This window comes from Littorina saxatilis, linkage group LG9 (assembly GCF_037325665.1).
Source record: "Littorina saxatilis isolate snail1 linkage group LG9, US_GU_Lsax_2.0, whole genome shotgun sequence".
Lineage (NCBI taxonomy): Eukaryota > Metazoa > Mollusca > Gastropoda > Littorinimorpha > Littorinidae > Littorina > Littorina saxatilis.
In genome coordinates this window covers 40,186,059-40,201,873 of record NC_090253.1, presented here as the reverse complement: position 1 = coordinate 40,201,873, position 15,815 = coordinate 40,186,059, and the positions used below count along the sequence as shown (strand labels likewise).

General features: G+C 39.6%; 1 protein-coding gene and 1 long non-coding RNA gene across 9 annotated transcripts in view; both read right to left on the bottom strand.

Annotated features, from left to right (window-relative positions):
• LOC138976070 (CAP-Gly domain-containing linker protein 1-like) overlaps positions 1–1,751 on the bottom strand; it is a 111,077-nt gene extending 109,326 nt beyond the window's left edge. For all 8 annotated transcript variants that reach the window (XM_070348877.1, XM_070348879.1, XM_070348881.1 and 5 more), the window contains exon 1: positions 1,673–1,751. The gene's annotated coding sequence lies outside the window, so the exon portion shown is untranslated. The remainder of the gene's footprint in view (positions 1–1,672) is intronic.
• Positions 1,752–7,016: 5,265 nt separating this feature from the next.
• Positions 7,017–15,171, bottom strand: LOC138976069 (uncharacterized). The gene is made up of 3 exons (XR_011458863.1): positions 15,103–15,171; positions 13,973–14,037; positions 7,017–12,398 (listed from the first exon to the last, which is right to left on the bottom strand). It is a non-coding gene; the product is annotated as an uncharacterized lncRNA (long non-coding RNA).
• Between the last annotated feature and the right edge of the window lie 644 nt (positions 15,172–15,815).

Sequence of the window (15,815 nt, the reverse complement as noted above, 5' to 3'; positions counted from 1 at the left end):
TCCAAATATTTCCAAAACCTTCAAATTTCTGATACTTTTCCAACCTGAAGAGGAACCCTGAATGCATCTGTATAGGAAATATAGCGAGCCAGCATTATAATACATTTTGAGGTCTCATATGCAGAAGGATCTTCTTAACCTTCGCCCGACCGGGTTATCGACTACAAACGGAAGACATTGTGGGGCCGTGCGGACCCATGCTTCTCAAAGAAGGAAAAATATGCATACCCTTCTGTAGACCCATGCTTTCCAAAGAAGCAAAAACGTGCATCCCCTTCCGTAGACGCCGTTGTTAAATTTCCGCGAGAATTAGATTAAATTATTAATTTAATTATTACCGTGCGGACTAAAGCTTCTCAAAAAAGGAAAAACGTGAATACCCTTCTGTAGAAGTCGTGGACCCACATTGTTATGTATTAATTTCGCTCCACGCGACTTGCTTATTAACTCCAAAATTAAACAGATCGTAGAAAATGATGTTTAGAGCCAATACCTGAAGGTTTGTGACTTCTCTCCTTAGTTTTTATGTAAGTTCCTTCTGTTTGAGAAACATGGGTCCGCACTGCCCCACGATGTCTTCCATGTGTAGTCTAAATTTTACCTTTTTTTTTAAATTACTTCCCACTGAAATTTAATGATCTTTTAGGACATAAGAGCTTTTTAGGTGTCTGAGGCATTCTTAAAAGCTAATTAACAAATTCCAACTGGTTTAAGACATAACAATTAAACATCCTTCTGCGGCGAAGGTTAATTGTTCATCAGGATTAAACACTTCTAATTTCATTACACTAAATATAATCATGCCTATTTGCATACAACACAGACATACATCTCTATGTCTCTGTATACACTAATACAGAGAGGGAACTTTGAAACTGACAATCCGGTGGGCGTAATGATCATAAAATGATAAATGCATAAGTTATAAATACTAATAGTAATACTATAGGAAGCAAAGGAACAAAACAATTAAGTCTATGTCCGCATTTGCTCACTTCTCTATCTCAAGTTTTTGAACAGACATTAGCAGCATTCATTCAACAGCAATAGAACCTGATAAAAGGAAGCTATGTGGACAGATACTGAGATAGTATAGCGCCCATTCATTGGTCACTCACTGACTCAGCAACCCAGGCTATGTGAAAGTGTTACCGATTATTGTCTATTGAGCCTGGTTTAGTCTATTTGTAGAGACGATATAGGCACAAAGCCAAACACATTTACGACTGCAAACCAGAAGAGCTAGATTTATTTGCAAGCTCTCCTGTTCGGAGCGCTGAGGCTTCTTCGCCTCGGTGTGATTCATTCTTCGTTCCTTCACACACCTCATCAAGTGATCATCAACCTGTGGCGTGTCACGTCATCGATAAGATGACTTTGCACATGAGTAATACCGGGAGCGAAACATTTTTGTTCGACTGCATCGTAAACTAGCTTAGCGAGATCTGCAGGTTAGACAGATAAAGGAATTTCGACGATGAACTTCACAGATTGATTGAAGGAGAGACCCTTCGCAACTGTGCAGACGAACCTTGGAGTTGTCTCCGCTTTCTGACAAATCATTGGTCTGGAGGGGTTTGCATGCACATAATGCCGCAATGAGCTCCCCATCTTTAACAAACTACACTGCACATGAACTAAAGAAGCTTATTTAGAATGTGTAAAAGCTTACCAGTTCACTGCTTGGTACATTTGAGCCCTTGAAGTTTACACCATGTTTCACGTCTGCGCGTCAACAATGGCGGCAATATATCCAATGCGCATGTGCGGCAGGATCCTTTGGGTGCCCAAGTACCGACACCATTTGTGCTGTAGTGCATTTGCACCGTTAGCTGCCGAAGTAAGAAGCAACAGGCACTGGAAGAAAAAGAACGCCACAAAGAGCAATCAAAAGTGAAAGAGCAATCACATAGAACATCAGGCGTTTTAGGTACCATACTTCTTCCATGCCATTTACGAGGCACCAAAGAGCGTCTTCCGTAGGTGGCACACTGCAAACTTCGAACAGTGTACAGTGGAACCCCTTTACTGGTGAGAGCTACAGTGTGATGCGGTGGTGGGTGGGTGTGGAGGGAACACACACATCCGCACACACACACACGCACACACACACATACACACACATCCGCACACACACACACGCACACACACACATGCACATGCACACACACACACACGCACACACATACACACACACACATACACTCATACACACACACATGCACACACACACACACATACACACACACACACGCACACCCACACACACACACGCACACACACACTGTGACATAACCACCCATCCACCCACCCACAGACAGACACACACACACACAACCATACATATCATTTCTTGATGCCAATTTCACGCTGCACCAATTTGTTTTGGACTGCGCCTCACCATTTAGTCAGATGAGCCAAGACATCGTATTAGAATTGCAACAGCGACCAAAGTTGGTCATTATCTGAATCACGGAAACTGGGAGTATTACTACAAGTGTTTGCTTGCATCACTTATTACACACACTGGCAGCTGCAGCAGCCATGATGTTTACAAATTTATGTTTTCTGTTTTATAGGGATCTCTGACTCATTACATTGGCCTATCTTGGGACAAGCAGAGTTGATATGCTATGTGGGGGGACAAAACACTGGACAGACATGCAAACAGAGAACACATGATTGTGTTAAACTTCTGGAAGACTGTTGTTGCGGTACTTCAAAATGGAGATGGAAGTAGTGATTTTGTTGGGGGTTGTCGCCTTAGTGTATGTGGAAAGCACAGTCACTAAACATAGACACGTCACACACACACACACACACATATCCATACACACTTTGCAGTCATATACACACACACACACACACACACACACACACACACACACACACACACACACACACACATACATGTACAATATAAAACATACTCTGTCTTGATTCGAATTTTCAGAACAGGTGTTCATTGTATTTTAAAGTTAGAAAATTATTAAAAAGTAAACCTGTGCATAAGAAGAAACAAACCAAATATATATCATCAAGTGCAGAAATCTCAAATCAAATTTTGCACACCCACAAAAACCTGCACAACTTTAAAAACTGTAACAGCAAATTAATGGCACTAACATTACATACAACAATACTATTCTGAAAACTTCATGGTTTAATAAGTCCATAGTTAAAAAAGAAAAAGAAAAACACAATCTTTTCATGAACTCCGGCCTGATTATACAAAATTGGCAAGTCAGGTATAAAAATTCATGCAAAATGAACACATTGCAAATGACACTGCAGCAGGCAACTATAATTCAGCTTCTTTCTCTGCTTACAATTTCACTACCTACAAATGCAGCTGTATCAAAACATCCTACAAAAAAACACTTCATGGAGCCTCATAAAAGAACAGATTTAGAAATAAGAACACTATCTTAAGTTCAAAACAGAACAAATGGAAACAGCAGTAAAATCCTGTCAGAGAGATCGAACAGAGCTGTCGTGATGACAAAAATCCAATTCTACAAAGGGATCACATTAATGGAACATTTGTGGAATTTTACCAGTGGAAATCTCAAAATACCAAAAATAAAATCGGCAATCATTCATGATACCAGTTAATAATCTGTTACTGTTGTTTTTCTTGACAAATGCAAAGTTATCACTGTGTTTTAGACTAGTTGTGACAGGTTGGCGTGCCAGAGACAGAGCGACTAATTTCTGTGAGAGAAGCAATTTGCACTTAAAGAAAAATTGGTTTGGAAAGTGGCTTGCACAATTGCTGTATAAACCAGCGGGGTAACAAAGAAACAGGTGCCAAGAATTTCGCTCCAACAAACAGTGAATAAACTCACACACACACAAAAACCTAGCACTGTGCAAAACAAACTTTATGTGAGAACACAGCAAAATATGGCAACCACTGCACACAACTCCAAAACAGAAATGTATTCCAACATGCACAGTAAAAACTGACTGTGAAGAAAACAGAAGTTTTGTTAAATGCTTTGTCTAAAAACAAGTGAAATGTGGGATTGACTACACACAGTCCACAAACATAAAAAGATGTTGAAATTTAATATGTCAGAGCAGCATAAGACATTAAATAACACTTCCAAAAAACAACAACTGACAATCAAATTCAAAATGTTTTGTTCTTTCATTTCTAGCTGTGCTACTCTTGAACACAGACTGGTGATCAGATTTTCTTCAAAGTAAAAAGACTGACACTTTTTACACACACACACACACATACACACACACATACACACACACATACTCGAACTTCTCTCCCTGTGAGGACCAGAACCTCAGACATGCGTTCTGAAGACCTCGACAGGGAACAAGGTTAGCTCAAAAAAAACTGTGGGTTTAGATGGAGATGGGTATTGTTATAATTGTTTTGAATAGATACTTACGAAAATTCATCAGGTATAGGTTTTATATTAGGATCATTACACCTGACAAACTGCATGAAAAGTGAGGACTCTGACTGAGGACTCGCCAAGCACAAATTCTAAGTAAGACTATAAAGTGAGGACGTACTCTACACTAATTCAAAGTAAGGCTTCAGAGTGAGGACTGACGTTACACACCTTCCAAGTTAGCCAACAAAACAAGGACTTGACATACACACATTACAAATAAAGCTGCAAAGTGAAGACTTACTAAACACAGTTAAGTACAGTTAAGGTCAGTGCGGTCCAAGTCACCGATCTTCAATACCAATCTCTCTCTCTCACTCTTCCCCTCTCTCTCTCTCTCTCTCGAGTCTCTCTTGTGCAGACGCAAAACCTCAAAAACAACCAAACATATCTCTCTCTCTTTTCTTTCCGTCAGCCAATGGGTCAGCTAGTACAGACGCAAAACCAAATCCAACAACAATCTCTCTTTCTTCTTCTCTTTCACTCATTCCCTCTTTCTTTATTTAAGGGACCCGGGATTTAGATCAGTAGGTAGTGCGCGATACAGTTCCGTCAACTCTCGTTGCGGCAACTTGCAGCGCGGGTAACAGGATCGAATACAGGTAACCCCGCCTCTGATATCACCTTGTGTGTGGCTGGGAACGATAACCCCCCACTTTTTTGCAATTATTGTCATAACAATATCTAGCAAAAGGCAGGCGATACGAGGTGATGAACAACAGCCTTATATATATAAGAATTAGTTTGTGACTGTACCTGTTCCTGTTGGCCGTCAGTGATGAACATGCATATTATACCGGTGTTTGTCTGCAGTGAGAGTGGACCTTTCCACCTGTCTGTTGTTATTGTTTGTAACATGTTGGCATTATGATTACATGTGACATGCTATTATGAATGAATGAATGCATTGAATTATTCATTGACTGAGGACTCGCCAAGCACACATTCTAAGTAAGACTATAAAGTGAGGACGTACTCTACACTAATTCAAAGTAAGGCTTCAGAGTGAGGACTGACGTTACACACCTTCCAATCAAGTTAGCCAACAAAACAAGGACTTGGCATACACACATTACAAATAAAGCTACAAAGTGAAGACTTACTTAACACAGTCAAGTACAGTTAAGGTCAGTGCGGTCCAAGTCACCGATCTTCAATACCAATCTCTCTCTCTCTCTCTCTCTCTCTCTCTCTCTCTCTCTCTCTCTCTCTCTCTCTCTCTCTCACTCTTTCCCTCTCTCTCTCTCTCTATCTCTCTCACTCTCTCTCTCTCTCTCTTGTGCAGACGCAAAACCTCAAAAACAACCAAACATATCTCTCTCTTTTCTTTCCGTCAGCCAATGGCTCAGCTAGTACAGACGCAAAACCAAATCCAACAACAATCTCTCTTTCTTCTTCTCTTTCACTCATTAGCTCTTTCTTTATTTAAGGGACCCGGGATTTAGATCAGTAGGTTGTGCGCGATACAGTTCCGTCAACTCTCGTTGCGGCAACTTGCAGCGCGGGTAACAGGATCGAATACAGGTAACCCCGCCTCTGATATCACCTTGTGTGTGGCTGGGAACGATAACCCCCCACTTTTTGGCAATTATTGTCATAACAATATCTAGCAAAAGGCAGGCGATACGAGGTGATGAACAACAGCCTTATATATATAAGAATTAGTTTGTGACTGTACCTGTTCCTGTTGGCCGTCAGTGATGAACATGCATATTATACCGGTGTTTGTCTGCAGTGAGAGTGGACCTTTCCACCTGTCTGTTGTTATTGTTTGTAACATGTTGGCATTATGATTACATGTGACATGCTATTATGAATGAATGCATTGAATTATTCATTGACTGAGGACTCGCCAAGCACAAATTCTAAATAAGACTATAAAGTGAGGACGTACTCTACACTAATTCAAAGTAAGGCTTCAGAGTGAGGACTAGACTGACGTTACACACCTTTCAAGTTAGCCAACAAATCAAGGACTTGACATACACACATTAAAAATAAAGCTACAAAGTGAAGACTTACTAAACCCAGTCAAGTACAGTTAAGGTCAGTGCGGTCCAAGTCACCGATCTTCAATACCAATCTCTCTCTCTCACTCTTCCCCTCTCTCTCTCTCTCTCTCTCGTCTCTCTTATGCAGATGCAAAACCTCAAAAACAACCAAACATATCTCTCTCTTTTCTTTCCGTCAGCCAATGCAGTGAGAGTGGACCTTTCTTTCCACCTGTCTGTTGTTATTGTTTGTAACATGTTGGCGTTATGATTACATGTGACATGCTATTATGAATGAATGCATTGAATTATTCATTGATATGAACTGTAAGGCAGGTTTTCCAGCATTGTGATTGTGTGTAGATTTTAATTATCATAGTTTGAGAGACAGAGATGGAGATGGAACCATGTGTTTATTCTTATGAAAATCTGTATTGCTTGTTCACATACAACAATTGCCTTGTTTTGATGAGGGCAATAAAGTTACTTGAAATATTACCATTGACGCCTTTGTTGTGTTTTTGACAAATGCGACAGAGAATGGTAGCAGTAACAGCAGCATCCTTCACAAAGAATCCACAGCAAATGACAAAGCAAAAACTTGATGAATTGTTTTAATTGTTTTATTTAAGACAGTCAATAAGTGATGACAAATTTGACAGTTTGTTTGACCTTGATGACAATATCATGTTTGCTTGTATCAAGCTTGAATGTTATAAAGACTTATGAAAAGATTGAACTTTGATCAAGAGAAATCATATGTCATTAGTATCACAAAAGCCATTTGCAAAGTTACAGGAGCAGCTAATACAACTTTAACACTCCTTCATATTCATGTTAAAATGTTCAAATACTAAAAGTGAAACAAATGGTGTCAGGAACAGTAAGTGGTGGAAATCCCATTTTTGGGTTTGTAGTGCAGGTTGCTTGAAAAAGTAGGTACATAAATTTGGAAGTAAATCAACAGGTGCTAGTTTCATTCCCCACTGAATACATTAACATATGTGGTGGGGATTTCACAGAATCGCTGAATTCGCAGAATCAGCAAACAAGTAGTTTTCATGCATTTTCAGAATTATAGACACAGACCATAACAAAAATAGAGAGGTAAAGCAAAAAAAAGTAACGGACTGGCTGGCCCTTGTTTAGGCCAGTTACCTTTACACATTGTTGGCAAAATGCTGCCGATTTAGCTAAATGAGCATCATTTTGCCGATAAAATGAAATGGGTAAAATGTTACCAATTTCTGCAATTCTAGGAACACAGCACCAGGCATGGGAATTGAAAAACTTAAAAAAAGGCTAAAAAATCTGTTAGTGAAAGAAAAGTCGACGACGCAAAGCGCCTAGCCTTACTTGGGGGGTCCGGGGGCAGAACCATTTTTGCCTCCCCCATTAATTTTTCGGCGGACACGTATGCTTTTTTCAACAGAACAAAAATTTCAGCGGAAATTTGCCTTTCGACGGACAATTCCCATGCCTGGGCACGACACACACACACATTTTCACTAATCAAAATAATACAAGTCACATCATGAAAAAACTGTGTTGAAAAACTGTACACAAACAAGGAAAGCCAATGCTCATACAACTCGTCTTCATCAGAAGTACATGTAATATGCATTAGAACAAAACTATCTGCTGTTCTATCTCTATCGATAGAAAATGAAGAATATTATACATTTTGACAAGAACTGGACCTTACTGACATACCTGGAAAGATGACCCAGATTAACCAGACTTGAGTAATTTCCAGAGATCTAAACCTAGAAATGTGTTTAGTTTCAAATCTCAAGTCGGACGGACGGACGGCTGATGAGCTGTCCGCCTGTCCATGCAGACACTCCTCATTGCTAAGTGTTAATGATTAATCAACAAATGAGCTAAAATCATGTATATCTATTTTGATTATGATGAAAATTCAAAGTAAATCTTGATCATTATTTTTGACATGCTTGATTGCTGTCCAAAACCAATAAAACAGACAACTCTGTGCCATGTTCCACGCTTGAGTTTAAACAATCCAAACTAATCATAAAACATCAGCCACAAACACTTTAGGGAGTTCAAACAAAAATCAAAACAGGCCAAAAATAGGTCTTAAAACATGACTTACAAACCTTTCTTTCTTTCTTTCTTTCTTTATTTGGTGTCTAACGTCGTTTTCAACCATTCAAGGTTATATCGCGACGAGGAAAGGGGGGAGATGGGATAAGGGAAAGATGGGATAGAGCCACTTGTTAATTGTTTCTTGTTCACAAAAGCACTAATCAAAAAATTGCTCCAGGGGCTTGCAACGTAGTACAATATATGACCTTACTGGGAGAATGCAAGTTTCCAGTACAAAGGACTTAACATATATCTTACATACTGCTTGACTAAAATCTTTACAAACATTGACTATATTCTATACAAGAAACACTTAACAAGGGTAAAAGGAGAAACAGAACCGTTAGTCGCCTCTTACGACATGCTGGGTAGCATCGGGTACGTAAATTCTTTCTCGTCCCAACCAATATGGGACTCCCCCTAACCCGCGGGGGGACTTACAAAACTGAGATGGTCCTCGTGAAAGATTGTTCTGAAAGTAATTAACACCTGGTAGAATACAATATTGCATATGCTTTTTGGCCGTTTCAAAATTGCCTGAAATATTGGTGTGTGTTTTTGTTAAATCTTACAATCCCCACATAGTATGAAGAACTAACTAACTCAGAGACGAAAGATGTAAAAATCAAATAAGGTAGGCTACACTATTGCGTTAACATTCACATGTTGAAATGGTTTTCAAGCTGGCAAAAATGTCTGAAAAACCATGTTTCAAGCAGACATGAAAACCTGTTGTCATAATACAGCATTCCCTGTCCATTAAAGCCTTAAATAGTCAACAGAATGAATAAACGGCAATCGTCAACACATGCATGAATAAAACTGAGATTGATACTGACAATTGACAAAAAGAAACAATGGTATGAGAAAGCATCACACAAACATTAAACAACAGGTCATGTGAAGAATGTTAAACACAAATCAACAACCTAACATGAGTACTGTTTAGTACAACAGCACTTTGCAATACTGAACCCCACTTGAACTCTGTTGAACACAAAGGCAAAACTATCTGGTTTAAAATGATTACAATTTGGAATTCAAGTACGTTAAAAGCAAGTGTGTTTTGACAAGAAGGCATTCCACTTGTTCTCTGAGCTTTGTGGTGAAAAGCACAGGAACTCTTCTTCCGAATTTACCAGGAATTTCAACTTTAGCCAGAACTGTGACTAGATTCTTTTCAAATTCAGAAAGGCCACCGAGGAGGTCTTCTTGTGTTTGTTTGCCATGCTTCAAGCCTTCTGTGAAATGACAAACTTTGATTCTCTCTGCTTCGCCATTTCTTCTGCGGTTGAAAAGAACTATTTGAACTAGTGTCACCTTGCACAGCTCATGCCAATCCGCGACCATGTCACCTGATGAAGCTTTCAGATCCACCATCAGGGTTCCAGCCTTTTCTTGCAAGAATAAGTTCATCTTCTGGATGTCCTTTGCCAACGGAATCCTCTTGGGATTGTTGAATCTTATTTGACTGAGTGATGTCAAACTTCGTGAGGTCCTAAACTTGTTGGTAAAGTTTTAGCATAGTACTCAGAATGTTGTCTCCACTAGACTTTCTTCTGAGGAGTGTATACCAAGTTCACACACTTTTACAGAGAATGGTGGCAAGTTTAATTCGAGTGTGTATCGAAAACCAATCACAAAGAGGCCACGTGATCAACAAATCACGTGACATTGCCACGCCAATGAAAATGCTTTCTTCTGGGTGGGAAGCCATTTTGGTCAGTGTGGGGACGCGCGGGATGATGTCCGTCAGACAACTGAATAACAGAAATAAGGTAAGCGGATCAAATCCCGATAGCCCCGTCGCTGATATCACCTTTGTTGTGACTAAAGACGGCAAACCCCCCCCCCCCCCCCCTTTTTATTTTTTATTTTTTTAGCTATACGCCAAGACTGTTTAAAATAAAATGTTTGAAGGGAAGCCTCATGGCACACTGGGCTGGTTGAAGTATAAATGAAAGTATGAATGTTGCCATCTCAAGGGGGAAGTCCTGGGAAAAAACCCACTGTTGTGTATTCTGTAAAACACTGTATGCTAAACTCGCACGGCACATGGAGCAAAAAAATGTCCATGAAAAAGATGTACAAGACGCTTTGAGTTATGAAAAAAAAGCAGAAAGAAAGAAAACAACAATATCAAACCGTTTTCGCACACTTGAATGCAATTGATATACAGCTGACAAAAATAGTTGTAACTAACAATCTGCAATGTATCTATGTCAGACAGAATGTTGACCTCCATGCAAAAGAAATTTCTTGCCAAAAACAACACACAGCCACATACAAATGTTGCAGGTACATTGGCACTAAACAATGCAATGATACTCTAAACTGGGGGAAAATGAAGACATTCTAAAGGGGACAAAATCACAGGAACAAATCTGTGCCAACATTCAACTTTCAAAGTATTCTGTGTAACCAACGTTGTCATCATTTCTTTCTGAAGGGCAATAAGAGAGTTTCCAAAAATCCTTAGGGGACATATCCTTACAGTTAAACTTGTAAGCAAACGGTGACACAACAAATCTGCAGCCTGTTTTCTATGCTAAGCTAATATGGGATGATATATCTCCTGCCCAATCAGACTTGTACAGAGTTTGAAAGGCTTTCACTTGGTTCCTCAAAGTTTCGTCTCCCTCCTTGACTGCGGTTGAAAGTAACAGCTGTGAGCATTTCATCAGGTTGTGGCCTAGTTTGAGGGCCAGGGAAGGAGTGTGAACTCTGCCATTACCTGAATCAAAACCACAGGCTGTTTTCACAGCCTTTACAACTGAGTCAAACATCTGTCCTGACAGGCAATCGCGGATGTTGAGAGATGGAGAAGCACATTCCTGCCGAGCAATGATGAGGAAACGCGACAGTTCCCTCATTTTCTGCTTGATGTACTGATAGCGATGTGGAAGGTGCCTATGTTTCTCAAACAGTTTTTGACCAAAGCTAGATATCACCTCATCCGTCCTAGCCGAAAAAACTCACATCATCACATGCCATGCTGCAGAGAATTGTCTTCTTGAACTCTTTCGTCACATTCTCAGCTACAGGTAAAAGGGCCTGGCCCTCTTGAACATGGTGCTTCTTTGTGTTTTCTTCATTGCGCAGTTTGCATTCTTTTGCATGACGCCAAAGCATGCTTGTCTGGAACATCCCATAGCAGTCAGAGCAGGGAACAAAGTCATGGACATCTGCCTTTTCAGAAGGCCTTTTGGATGGAATTATTGTCCCTTTTCCTTCTGTCAAAACGGTTTGATTGTGAACAAGATTTCCTCTATTTCGAAGTACAAGCCATTGTTGTTTTCTTTCTTTGCTTTTTTTCACAACTCAAAGCATCTTGTACATCTTTTTGATGGAAATGTTTTTGCTCCATGTGCCGAGCAAGTTTAGCATACATTTGTTTTACAGAATACACAACAGTGGTTTTTTTCCTAGGACTTCCCCCTTGAGATGGCAACATTCATACCTTCATTTATATCCTTGACAGTGTCACTCATTTCTTCCTTCCTGTCAACATTCATTCCTTCATTTGCATCATCATTGTCACTCTTACTCGGTTCCATCCTAGCAACATTCATATCTTCATTGTCACTCTCACTCAGTTCCATCCTGGCAACATTCATTCCTCCATTTGAATCATCCTTGTCGACACCATCTATACTTTCATCATCACTGCTGTCTTCAGAAAGATCTTCCATGCGGACATCAGGATCACACGGGTCATCAAAGTTATCAAAGTTGTCTTCATCGGAAGACTCTTCCTCAGTTATGCAATCTGCAATTGCCGAGTCCAGAGATGAGTCACGAGAAAGAGGGTTGTCCTCGGAGTTTACCTCGTTGTCCTCGGAGTTTACCTTGTTGTCATCGAAGTCCAAAGAGATGCGGTCTGTAAATATAAGAAAACATAATCATTTCTTTTCTAGATGTTATGCAATAGACGATTTTTTTTCAGGACTGTCAGCAGTCTGGAAGAATAAGAGCCCCTTTTCCCCCAGACAAGTTTTTCACAACATCCGGAGCATGTTCCATGCTTTGGATCAGCTTTATCCTGTGATCGTGATGAGCAACTAACTCTGATGTGTATCATTGCACAGATCTGCCTACCCCTTAGAATGGTCAAGAGTAGCAATGGTAGCCCAAAAGCGAAGCATAGCGTGTCAAGGCGTAGAACATTACAGATATTATCAGAATCGCAAACTCACACTGAATAACGCCGATTATATTGTCACTGAACTAACGGCCGCCATTTCTGCACTTACAAGCACCTGGATATAAAATTGAAGACGTTTTCATTAAACTTGCTCTTGCTTTGAGTGCCAGCACAAGTTACTATTCATGTGGTCTGCTGTAAAAGCACACACCCGGGTAATCTCAGTTTGGATGCATTATCGCAGTGACAACACAAAACAGTGAAGTAATACAAAAAAAGGGCTGGCTGGCTCACAAAAAATGGCTCAAACCGGTGCACCAAGAAACCTGATTGTAGCAGTAGGTTCCATATTGTAGAATGCTATGCCCAAAACTAAGAGTAGGCAGGTCTGTATAATACAGCACGTGCACAATATGATATCCTTTTCTCTTAAAAATCGGTGCTCGCTAGTTCATCCAAGTTCATAATAATTAATATGTAGCGGAAATGATTGCTGGCACATACCAATGGCTCACAACATGTAGTTTGATTGAGGTCACGTGAGATTGGCTTGAGGTCACATACGTGCAGAAAAACACATGTGCTTAGTGAACACTTACAGTGATCAGCAAGCCATTGGTGGTGATTCGGGGCCAAGATGTTTATATTTGCCAGAAAAAAAGGTATTTTTAGTGCACGCTGCATAACATACACATTGATGTTGGTTGTTCGTCTCGATCCCAATCAGAAGCATGGAACATGCTCTGGGTGTTGTGAAAAGCTTATAAAGGGGCTCTTACTCGACCAGGCCCAGACCGCTTTCAAATCCCGAGTTATTTTAGGAACATGTCTATTGCCGACACACACGCACACACACACACAAACGTACAGACGATAATAATCATAACACACACCTGAGACTAAGACTATATGAAAACACACATTTGACATTCTGAGGACTTGGGCAATATCCTGAATTGAGCCCTTACTAAATGCACTGAAAGACATCAAGGCGTCAAAAACGTGTGGGTCCTCAATACTATTACACGTATGTGTGCGTGTCCCATAGCTAAACTTACATCTTAACTGCGTGGAAGTGTGTAACAACGAGTCACCATAACAAAGCTGAATATGCCATTTTGTAATGTACCCGAGAATCCACGCATTGGTTGGTACATTTCTTTCAACAAGTCATTTATTCAATTACATGCAACTAAAGCAGAACAAAAAAGATAAGGATCACCCATAGCAACAAGCAACGATTATGAACTAGCCCTGCATAACTAAAGTGCACGTAGAGGAACAGGCAAAATGAAGCTACTTTTACTTACTGTGTTCAGGAACAACTTCTGCCACTGGCCTGCATCCCTGCTTGACTCAGCCAAGCACTCAGTGTCTATTAACAAAAAGTTAGTGTAAATGTATTTGACAGGATGTAAACACAAATAGCTTTGAGTTGGAATGATATATATTGGAATGATATATATTATAATAATTTATATTTCAAAAGGTGGTTTACAAGTCTTGGGTGGTTGGTGTTCAGTTTCAACCTTTCTGTCTTTAATACAACAAAAAAATACAAAAAAAATTAAAATATCTTTGCAAGATATTTATTTTACTCTGAAACCGCAGTGTTTGTATCTGAAATCCTGAGATCCGCGGACAATTCGCATGCCTGTAAATTGCTAGAAGAGTTCTCAGATTCAAGTTTATTTATGACGCCTACAAACACATAGACTACATAACACACCTGAGAAAAGACGATATGAAAACACACATTTGTCTTTCTGAGGACTTAAGCAATATTCTGAATTAGGCCCATATTAAATGCACGGAACGACATCAAGACATCAAAAACGTGTAGGTCTTTAAGTTTTCTTATGCTGCTTACAAACACACACAAACGTAAATACACATCTAAGACTAGACTATTTGAAAACACACATTTAACATTCTGAGGACTTGGGCAATATCCTGAATTGGGCCCTTATTCAATGCACTGAAAGACATGAAGACGTCAATAACGTGTAGGTCTTTAAGTTTACTTATAGCGCTTACAAACACACACACAAACGTATTGACTATATACACACCTGAGACTAGACTATTTGAAAACACACATTTGACATTCTGAGGACTTGGGCAATATCCTGAATTAGGCCCATATTAAATGCACGGAACGACATCAAGACCGTTGGAATCTCGTGCACATTACACAATGGCCTATTCACCATTACAAAGCTGAATATGCCATTGTGTAATGTGCACGAGATTCCAACTGTCAACACATTGGTTGGTACAATTCTTTCAACAAGTCATGTATTCAGTTAAATGCAACTAAAGCAGAACAACAAGATAAGGATCAACCACAGCAACAAGCAACGATTATGAACTAGCCCTGCATAACTAAAGTGCACGTAGAATTTGACGGAACAGGCAAAATAAAGCCACTTTTACTTACTGTGATCAGGAACAACTTCTGCCACTGGCTCTGCAGCATCCCTGCTTGACTCAGCGAAGCACTCAGTGTCTATTAACAGAAGTTTGTGAATGTATTTGACAGGATGTAAACACAAATAGCTTTGAGTTTGAATGGTATATATTATAATAATGTATATTTCAAAAGGTGATTTACAAGTGTGTTCAGTTTCAACCTTTTTGTCTTTAATACAAAAAGAAACAAAGAAAAAAAAATATATTTGGAAGATATTTATTTTACTCTGAAACCGCAGTGTTTGTATCTTAAATCCACAGATCCGCGGACAATTCCCATGCCTGTAAATTGCTAGAAGAGTTCTCAGATTCAAGTTTATTTTTGATGCTTACAAACACTTAGACTACATAACACACCTGAGTGAAGAATATATGAAAACACACATTTGTCCTACTGAGAACTTGGGCAATATCCCAAATTAGGCCCATATTAAATGCACGGAACGACATCAAGACCTCAAAAACGTGTAGGTCTTTAAGTTTACTTATACCGCTTACAAACACACACACAAACATATTGACTATATACACACCTGAGACTAGACTATTTGAAAACACACATTTGACATTCTGAGGACTTGGGCAATATCCTGAATTAGGCCCATATCAAATGCACGGAACGACATCAAGACCTCAAAAACGTGTAGGTCTTTAAGTTTACTTATACCGCTTACAAACACA